Here is a 9748-nt window from a genome sequence, read left to right as displayed (position 1 = left end):
CCCGCGTCTCCCGCGAGCTGGCGCTTTACCTCCGCCTCGGGGACGCACGGCCCGCCGGCCTGGCCCTGCGGTCCCGGCGCGCTGCCCTTGCCCCGAAGTCCGGCCCCGGACAGGTCAGCGCGCGGTGAGCGGGGTCCCGAGCTGTGGCCTCAGCAGCCTCCGGCTCGGCGGGCTGCCTGGCCGCGCTCCCGCCGCCGAGCGCGCACCCTCGCCGGGACACAGACGCACACTCACCGACACACACTCGCTCCCGCTCGCCCTCGGCGAGAGTTGAAACAGATGTGGGATTCGCCCAGGAGCTGGAAACGAGGGAGGGACGCGAGCCAGAGCCGTGTGTGCGCGCGAGTGTGTATGTGTGTGTGTGTGTGAGCGCCCCACACAGACGAGGGGGGCGTCTTTAATAAATCAAATATCGTAATAAAGTCGGGAGGACCATCGATCAGGTCCACTTGGCCGGAAACGAAGAGAATTGTTGCCTCCTTTTCGCTTTCCTTCTCTCCTCCGGAGCTGTAAGAAGCTAAGCGTTTCTTGGGGCGTGCGACAGCCCCAGCCCGGCGCTCCCCTCGTAATGACACGTTAATAAATGTTTTCTTCTATCTGCTCTCACAGGGGCTCACCCCTGTGTGCAAACGTTTACCCGACTGCCCGCCCTGAGCGCCCCGCGCTAGCCGGTATTCATTCACACACGTTTGCCTTTGGAGACACCGGCAGCTGGCCAGCCCCACGCTGGACCGCTGGAAGAGCTGCCCACGCACCCGGGACCTTCCCATGCGCCTCGGAAGCTCTCTGAGAAATAAACTTGAGCTCAAGTGAGAACTGGGGCGTCGCTCAGAAATCGCCCGAGACTAGGAAAGAAAGGAGAAACCGGCTTCCTACAAAAGGGGGGAACTCGACTCAAGGTGGTGCTGTCTGCCGCGGTTTCCACTGTCCCCAGCACAACAGCTGAGACCCAGGGGAATGGGGCTGGAAGGGGTGGACCTACAGCTAACCAAGAACCAACCAGTAGCTGCAGAAAATTCAGCTGAGCTGCTAAAGGGAAACAGATCCTTCTATAGAAAAACACTTGTGGGCAGTATAATCCATCTAAACCTAATACAGGGAAGTTGCCACTGCAATATACCCATTTTACAGACGTGGAAACCAAGTCACAGAGCAGTTACATTACTGGCTCAAGTCACACATAAGTGATGGATCTGGATTTGAACCCCAGAAACCCAGCTGCAAACAGTACTCTTACATACTAGCCAGTGGTCCACGGGTATCTCAGTGGGCTATTTGTTATCATGCAGAGTTCTAAAAGGTTGGTCCTTACTGCCCCTAGGTTATTGTCGCCATCATCCTCATCATCATCATCATCATCATCATCATCATCATCATCATCATCATCATCATTTTGGTACAGGGCATTGAACTCAGGACCTTGTGCTTGCCAGGCAGGTGCTTAAGCCATTGAGCTATCTTTCTCTGGCTGTCACTTTTAACCATGCTTAGAGTTGTCAGATTAATAGAAAACTCAGGATGTTTATGGGGTATGCTTATACTAGAAATCCTTTGCTTGTAAATCAAATTCAAACTGGATGTCCTGACTGGGTTGGGGGTTGCTCAAGGCCCTGGCTTTTGGTCTCCCTTCGGCGTCCCAAAGTAATCTAGGAGTCTAAATACTTCACAAAAATGCTTGAACTCGACTTTCTGAATCACCTGCTGGCCCCACTGCGGTGGCTGGTCTGGCAGAACAGTATCACTTGCAGTTTCACTTTTGTGGAACCCCCAAAATGTTGGGGTTCCTCCCTTTCTCTCCCCTCAGAAGGGATGTCAGACCCACTGTGTTGCTGTACCATATATGTATGCTGCTGGCCATGAAAATTCTCTAGTATTGGCCAATAGAAGGTAAAAAGAAACAGGTGGAATTAGTTTAAAACTATAGCTTCTTATTTAACCAATATATCCAAAGTATCTCTTTAGTATATATTCAATATAAAAATTATTAGTGAGTTTTTCTGCATTCTCTTTTCTTAATCTTTGCATGTGGTATGTATTTTCTTCTTAAAATACCTCTCCATCTGGACCAGCTGCATGTGGTTTAGTTCCGGTACTGGACAGCCCAGCTGCAGCAGGTCATGTGGGCAAGGGGCAGTGTTTCCACCAGTTCATCTGGAGTCTTTCAGGAAAGTGGCTGCTCAGAGAGGAAGGATCTTGCCAGAAGGCAGAGTTGGTGGGCTGAAATCCATGCCTTTTCAGGGGAACGTGGATCCCACTGCAGCTGCAGTGTTCTGATTGGTCCTTGGAACCCTGTGGGACTTTGGGTGGGAGAGGAAGGAGCCCTAGGGGAAGATCTGCATCTTGTTCCCTTTTATGTTAGGTTCTGGAGAATGTTTCTGGGCTGGGAGGATTTCCACTGCAGAGAAGTTCAAACAGCATTGTGTAGCCACACATTGCCTTTCAGGCCTCAAAAACAGGCTCTCCTTTCCCTAGCTGGCCTGCCACAGGTTCCTCCCTTGCCCTTTTCTCCCTTCAGCAGGGAACCTCAGCAAGGAGGGGGTGTGTGCAGTCCTGAGATGGTGTCACTCGATTATCTTGTAGATATGTACCTTCCCTATCCTTGCTGATGAAAGAGCTAAGTGGTGATGTCTGCATTTTGTCCCTGATCCTCCCTTAGGGAAAAGGGAAGGGACAGATCTGGTTTGTCAATGTCTGTGTACATTGTGTGCGCACAGGCTAGTGCTGTGTGTATACGGAGTGTTCCACTTGGGGACACATTCACCAGCGCAGACACCTGTGGGGGTAGAACATCTGCAAGGTACCTCACCTTGTGTCTCCCCACATCTCCCAGCAAACCCCAGGGTTCTCCAGGGCTGAGGCCTCAGCCTGCTACCCAGGTCCCCTTCAGACAGGTGGGAGCTGCTGGTCCCATTCAGTGTTCTGTGTCTGCCTGGAGGTGGGCAGGGCCTCACAGCTCATCAGGGGTCCTCTAGACTGAAGAATCTCTAGCCATGGCTCAGCCAGAGCTGGGGGAGGCTCTGCAGGATCTGAGGACCCTTGGAGTCTCCAGTCCCCGACGCCTGCGTCCCTGCTGTCTGGGACAGCCTTTCTCCTGTTGTCTCCCTTGAGCCCCGGGTGACATCTGTCCCTGTGATAGTCCTGGCTGGGTACTCCAATGAGGTCTTTCAAGCTCCGCAGGCAGCCCCAACTGTCCCCTATTGTTGTCTTAACCTTGGGGGACCTTTCTCCCGAAACCTCCATGCCTCATTTCTCTCTTCTGTGAACTCCACTGTGCAGGACACCTGCTGGTCCCACGGAACGGGCTGAGCTGGAGTGGCGCTGGCATTTCCTTGGCTTGCACACAACAGCGAGAACAACCATCTTGCCATGTGCCTCTCTCCACCTCTCCCTGAGAGGGTGCAACTCAATGTGACTGTCCCCGGCCCTTCTGGCTTGGTCCAGGTTGAAGTAGATGGGGTTTTTATGAGGGTTGTAAAAGGCAACCTTTTAACATGTCTCAAACAAATTGGTGTGTAAAGGAGAAACATTAAAAGTAGGAACCTGGTCACAGAAGGGCCCAGGCGAGCGAGCTGCCTGCCCGAGCTGGGGCACAGGTGGCTTTAATAATGCAGGCAAGTCTGGCTGAAACTTGCTTCTCCGAGAGCGGAGGAGCCTACAGTTAGTCTCCAGGGGTTGGGATCAGACTTCTCAGCTCCCGAGTTGGAGACGGTTTTGCATGGGTTTTCAAATACCAATTCCAGTTTCATCCATAACAATATAAATGTGTGGTTAATTCTGTGGAATTTTCAGTTAGACCCACCCTGTCCTGTCAGTAGAAATGCGCTGGCATTGGAGAAAAACTGTTTACATGTCTTGAGATACTGTGATAATGAAAAACAGCCCCATAAACCCCCATTAAGTCAGAAGAACACTAATTGTATTTCACGCTGCCTCCGTGGGCCAGCACACGGACACAGACATGCTTTGCTTCAGCAAAACCCGGCTAATCCCTGCAGCGTGCTACCCATTTTCTCCTTTAATTACACGTAATTGTATAGTCTAATTTATTCTAACGCCTGACACCTAAAAGTGCACGTTTATGAATCAAGCATTAGTTGGGAAGGGAAGATTATAAACGCCTATAATTGTAGTCTCCCGGGGGCTGCTCTGAGCGATCTCAAAGGGCGATGATGTTTACTCTGAATTCTTCCCAGGGAAAGACAGTGAGCCTGTCTCCAGTGAAGACAGTGTTCCAAGTCTCCAGATAACAGTGGCAATCTGTCTAGTTGCTTAATGACATACCAATAGTTCTCTTGGATAAACAAGCAAGGAAACTTAAACGTGGATTTCGCATTGTTGGTGACAGGACAACAACATCAGTGCTTACAGCAGTGCTGGTATACATATGATAGAATATTAATGAGAGTAACATGGCTCCAGGTGGCCTAGCTGCAGGTCTCTGTGGACAAGGGTGAGCTTGTGGGTTTTTGTCTTATTAAAGGGAAAACCAGGATTCAGTTAACCGTTGGTGCAATTCAATTTAAGGTTCTCACTGGAACAACATATCTAGTTTTATAATCATGTTACAAAACATCACCTTTCAGGGCCAGGGAGATAGCTCAGTGGCATAAGCAGCTTCCCTGGCAAGCGCAAGGTCCTGAGTTCAATCCCCAAAAAAAAAAAAAAAAAAAAAAAAAAAGAGTTTGAAAAACATCACCTTTCAGCTTTATTAAATTCATTGATTATGATTAATGATGGTGGGGAGTTAGTAAAAATGAGATGGTGACTTGGTCCTGAGGTTCTAACTGGGTTCCACCAGTACTGGAGCCTTCTTAGCTGAGCTCCCTCAGGCCTCAGTTTCCCTATTTAAAGTGGGGATCCTATCAGAGATCCTGCAGGTTGTCATATGCATTAGGTGGGGTGAATAAAGGTAATGCACATGCATGGAGTGCCTGGCGTGCGGCACATGCATAGTGAGGGTTCATTAAATCAGAATTGGAAACGTGCTCTCCTGGGCCCCGGGAGACCCTTCCAGGGCTGGGGGAACCATGCTAGAGAAATGCAGAGCAGTTGGGCTGGTGATATTAAAGCAAACCAGACTGTGCCACTTCCAAGCTTTGAATCCCCTCCTCTTAGATGGCAGCCTGAAATCCTGAGTGCAGTCCTGAGGTCTATGCAATCCTGCCCCTCCTGCCACTTCCAGCTTTTCTTTTTCTCTTGCTTCTGTTTTTAAAAAAAAAAAAAAAAAAAAAAAAAGTATTTATTTGGTACAGGGTCTCGCTCTGCAGCTGAGACTCCTATCTCAGCCTCCCCAGTTCTGGGATTACAGGTCTGCACCACCACCCCAGTTTTGGGGCTGGCACGGCATGCAGTACTGGGGATCTGAACCTGGGTCCTTGCACTTACCAGGCAGGTGCTTAGATCACTGAGCTATCTCTGTAGCCCTTGCTCCCCTATGCACGGCTCATGCTTTGCCTTATGCGTGTCATATGTTGCTGAGCCATTTGAGAGGAGGTTGCAGCCTTCACAACACCTCACCCCTCAGATCCTGGGTGGGCATTGCCTGAGAACATGCTGCTTTCCCAGGTGACCCTCCCTCAGTGTTACATCTGAGGACGTTAGTGGCAATTCCATAACCATCCCCTACCTTGCTCAGATGAACAAAGCCTCAGTGATAGCTTTTTCTGTGTTCCTCAAGTTCTTTCCTACCTCAGGGCCTTTGTACTTTCTGGATCTGTTCCCAGAAATAGTGTTTTCTCCAGGTTTCCCTCCACTGGCTGTTTTTCATCCTTTGGGTTTTAGCTCACCTGTCATCTCCTGGAGAGTTCTCCCTGTGTGTTTTACCTAAAGATGTTTCCTGATCACTATTTTCCTTGCCCATTTTATTGTCATCTTATAATGTGTTACTCTCTGAGATTCTGTTTTTATTTTGTGTTTGTGGTCACTTCTGTCTCCCTTTCCTTATGCCCGCCATGCACTAGCTATAGGAGGGCAGGAGCTGTGTCTGTTGTCAGTGACTAGAACATTGTCTAGCGTAGTCAGTATTTGTAGTCAGTATTCCATAGCTATTTGTTAAATGAATGAATATCCTGTTTGTGACATCCAGACAGAAAAGGTGATAAAGCGGAGTGATTTGCATCCTAGTGTTTAGAGACAAATCCATACAATTTTTAGTCTGTGCTTAATAGCTGCATGTTACCATAGGCCTCTGTCCCTCAAACTCTCCTGCCAAATGGGGACAGTGACAATAGCCTCTCCCTCCTAGAGTTGTCACGAGTTACTAATGAGTTTATGTACACAGCGTTCAGGGGACTGTCCAGCTGGAATACACCAATGGGCCTCCCTGGAGTACCTGTCATGAAGCTGGACTCGGCCGGCCTGAGGTCTGTGGCTGCCAGCACTGCTGTGCGCAGACTGAACTGGTCTCCAGGAAGAGGCCTCTGGGAGAACTTCTTGGAAGTGCTGATGTGGCCCGACTGTTGGCCGTATGCCCCTGCATAAGGAGCCAGGCTGTGTGAGAAGCCAGGCGGGGTAAGGTCTGGCCTGGAAAAGGCTCTGCGTGTTGACAGCAGGCATTGGGACTGATGAGTCAGGGCCTGTGGTTAGGTACAGTATTTTGACTCTTACCCCTGACCCCAGTGCTAGGAGGCTCAGAGGTAAAGCATGGGAGCCAGTAGAGGAGAGACAAGCAGAACGCCCTCCCAGCTGGACAGCACAGGCCCCCAGGGGTGCGGGCATTTCCCTTTCTCTTGTGTGTTTTCCTTTCTTACTGATCTGCGTGCTTTTAAGCACAGAATGTTCAGAACTGGATGTCCATAGCGGGAACATGTAGGTGAAGATGTTTTTCAGCTAAAGATGCAATAAAAATGAGTTAGGAAACCAAGAAAGTTTTGGAAATTTGTACATAAAAACTGCACTTAGCTGGAAGTAAAATAAGGTAGCTTATCCAGAAGAGTCATGTGATGGAGATATCTGTATTTCGGGGTGCAGGGTTTGGAAAGGAGTGTTCCCAGCACCTAGTTACCCAGTTTTCACAGCCGCTCTCGACTTTTCTCCGGGGAAATGGTCTCTACCCTATTTTAAGTCCTGGAGCCCCTGGTGCAATAGCTGCCATGACTTGCTCCAGATTTGGGCCAATCAGCGCATTCTGTGTTCTGACCAATGAGTGACCAGGCAGAGGCACGTGATCCATTCTGAGCCAATAGGAATCAGGTCTAGGATTTTCATTTGAGGTATCAGCGGGAGCAGATTTCTTCTCTTGGATTTGAACTGGGCAATAATTGAGAAGCCACTACAGAGACCACATGGCCTGGAATGGACGCAGCAGCATGAGGTGGGCAAATACGTCCTACCATGGAAGGCAGATTCCAAGATGGCCCCAATTTCTATTTGTCCTCCTGTAGAAGCCCCTCCCCTTGGTTGTGTGCAGCGTGGTGGGTGAAACGATTCCAGTCCCTTGGTAAGCTTAAGGTGATTTGAAGCCCCAAATCAGTTAACCAGGTTCATTTTAAGGCCCCTAAGCAGTTAATTTTGAATTTTTTTAAAGAGAGATTGGCCACGTTGGGCCTGACATAATCAGCAAAGGCCCCAAATGAGACTTGGCTCTTCCTGGAATCAGATTCTCCCGCTGGCGCGCTGCCTCCTTCAGGAGACTGTCCCGTGGCAGGGTGTGGCCCCTACTTGACAGCTTAAGAAAGGGCAGAATTTTAGTCCTACAGCCACAAGGAACTAAATTCTTCTGGTGGTTAGGGAGTGGGGGAAAGGACCCTGAGGCTCGGGTACAGTCACAGCTGTGGCCACGTTTAACTGAGGCTTAGATTTCAGCCCACTGTGTTCCTGGGCAGACCCGGGAGTCTGAGAACTGTGGGGTCATACATTCATGCTGGTTTATACTGCTAAGCTTGCAGTATCTTATTAAGCAGCACCAGAAAATGAACCCACCTATAAACCCATGTATCAGGCCATACCTGAAGCCAGTCTGGTAACACTAGTATGTTCAATACATGATTGAATAAATCTTCCCTATCCTTTCTCTCTTTTTTAGCAGAAGCACCAAGATGCACCTCATTGGCTGACTTACTTTGCATGCCTGTCCCTGGACCATCTGCCGAGCCTGGGGATGTGTCAGTGGTGCTGGGATCAGCCCAAGCTGTGTGATGCATGACTTTCCATCATTTCATGTCTTGCATCCCAACCTTGGAGGGTATAATCTACTGCATGCGCTGGAGTCCTCCTAGTGCCTCGCATTGGCTGCTCTGGGCGTGGATCCTGGGTAGTTGAGGGGGAGGAGGTTGACAGACACTTTGTGTAAAGGGACAGAGGACAGGGCCAGAGAGATAGCTTAGCAGTGTAAGTGCCTGCCTGGCAAGTGCAAGGACCTGGGTTCGATACCTGGCACCACATGCTGCGCTGGCCCTGCCCCTGGATGTGCTGAGCCAACCACTGAGATTGGGCAGATGTGGTGGCGCACTCCTGCAATCCCAGCGCTGAGGAGGCTAAAACAGAAGGATCACTATGAGTGTGAGCTGTGTAGTGAGACCTTGTACCGAATACATAAAATTTAAAAAGAGAGAGAGAGAGAGAGAGAGAGAGAGGACAAATCTTTATGGGCCACATGTAGCTATGGTCTTTGCCACATCTTTTCTTTACAAAACACTTTAAAAATGGGAAAACCAGGTAGGAGGATTTTTGCGAGTTTGAGACCAGCCTGGGCTATAGAGTGAGTGCAAGGCCAGTCTGAGCTGCATAACAAGACCCTATCTCAAAAAAAAAAAAAAAAAAAAGAAGAAGAAAGAAAAAAAAAAAAAAAAAGAAAGAAAGAAAGAAATAGGCAGGTGCCGCGGTGGTTGCAGCGCAAGGGAGTGGCCGGAGCCCTGGCGCTTGCTGGCGGCCGCATGGGGACCCTGTGGAAAGCACTGGTCGTAATGGAAGCGCTGGGCGCGGGGGCGGGTGTGGGGTCCACGCTCTTTGCCTTGGTGACCCCGGGGGAGCTGCAGAAGCAGGCGATGCTGAAGGAAATGCCCGAGCAGCATCCGTGGCACAGGGAAGAGAAGGTGCACACCCAGCAGCTCATGATGGCTACGCTGCAGGAGGCTGCGGCCACACAGGAGAACAGCGTGGAGGAAGAACTGGACAGGCGGCGGCTGGAGCGTGTGAGAGCTGCCACGCTGGCCTGGGAACGCAGGGCTTCGGGCTTGCAGAGCAGCGCGAGCAAGCCGGATCAACTCCCCCTCCCCATGCAACGCTGAAGCCCCATATGCCCAGCAACCACATCTTCAAAACATTTTCGAAGTGTTTTCTAAAGGGAGACCATGCGATGTCTCCCAGGAAAGAACTGAACCAAGGCGCCTTAGCTACACCCCCAGGATCCCTGCCCCCCCTTTTTAAAATTTTGAGACTGGATCAGGCCAGTCCCTTAAAAAAAAAAAGAAAAAGAAACAAAGCACAAAACTTCCCCCCCTCCCCCACAAAACATTGTCTCACAAAATGTAACATCCATTAGTGGCCACTTGAGGTGCCTCCACTGCTGCCACGGACACAGGGGTACAAAGACCTCCTGGAGATCTGGCGCTCCAGTGTCACCTTGTGGGTGTCTACCCAGAAGTGAAGCTGCCAGGTGTCTTAGTCACTCTCATCCCTGGGACAAAACACTCCACACCCACCACTGAAGAGTGATGAGGCTCACTTTGGCTCACGTTTCCATCCTTGCTTAGGAGGCTCCAACACAGAGCCAGCGTGGCTGAGATCCAGCATTTCCACATCCCAGGCC

At 50.3% G+C, this 9748-nt stretch overlaps 1 protein-coding gene across 3 annotated transcripts in view; it reads right to left on the bottom strand.

Moving 5' to 3' along the window:
- The window catches only part of Sulf2 (sulfatase 2), a 103233-nt gene extending 102775 nt beyond the window's left edge, over positions 1–458 (bottom strand). The window contains exon 1 of one of the 3 annotated variants that reach the window (XM_023720763.1): positions 235–458. The gene's annotated coding sequence lies outside the window, so the exon portion shown is untranslated. Of the gene's footprint in view, positions 1–29; positions 205–234 lie in introns of those variants that run through there. The other 2 variants (XM_023720762.1, XM_004636051.2) reach the window with 2 other exon arrangements.
- Positions 459–9748: the final 9290 nt, after the last annotated feature.

The sequence above is a fragment of the Octodon degus genome, unplaced genomic scaffold, assembly GCF_000260255.1.
Source record: "Octodon degus isolate 3935 unplaced genomic scaffold, OctDeg1.0 scaffold00077, whole genome shotgun sequence".
Classification (NCBI taxonomy): domain Eukaryota; kingdom Metazoa; phylum Chordata; class Mammalia; order Rodentia; family Octodontidae; genus Octodon; species Octodon degus.
The sequence above is the reverse complement of the archived record's forward strand: the minus strand, read 5'-3'. Positions and strand labels throughout refer to the sequence as shown.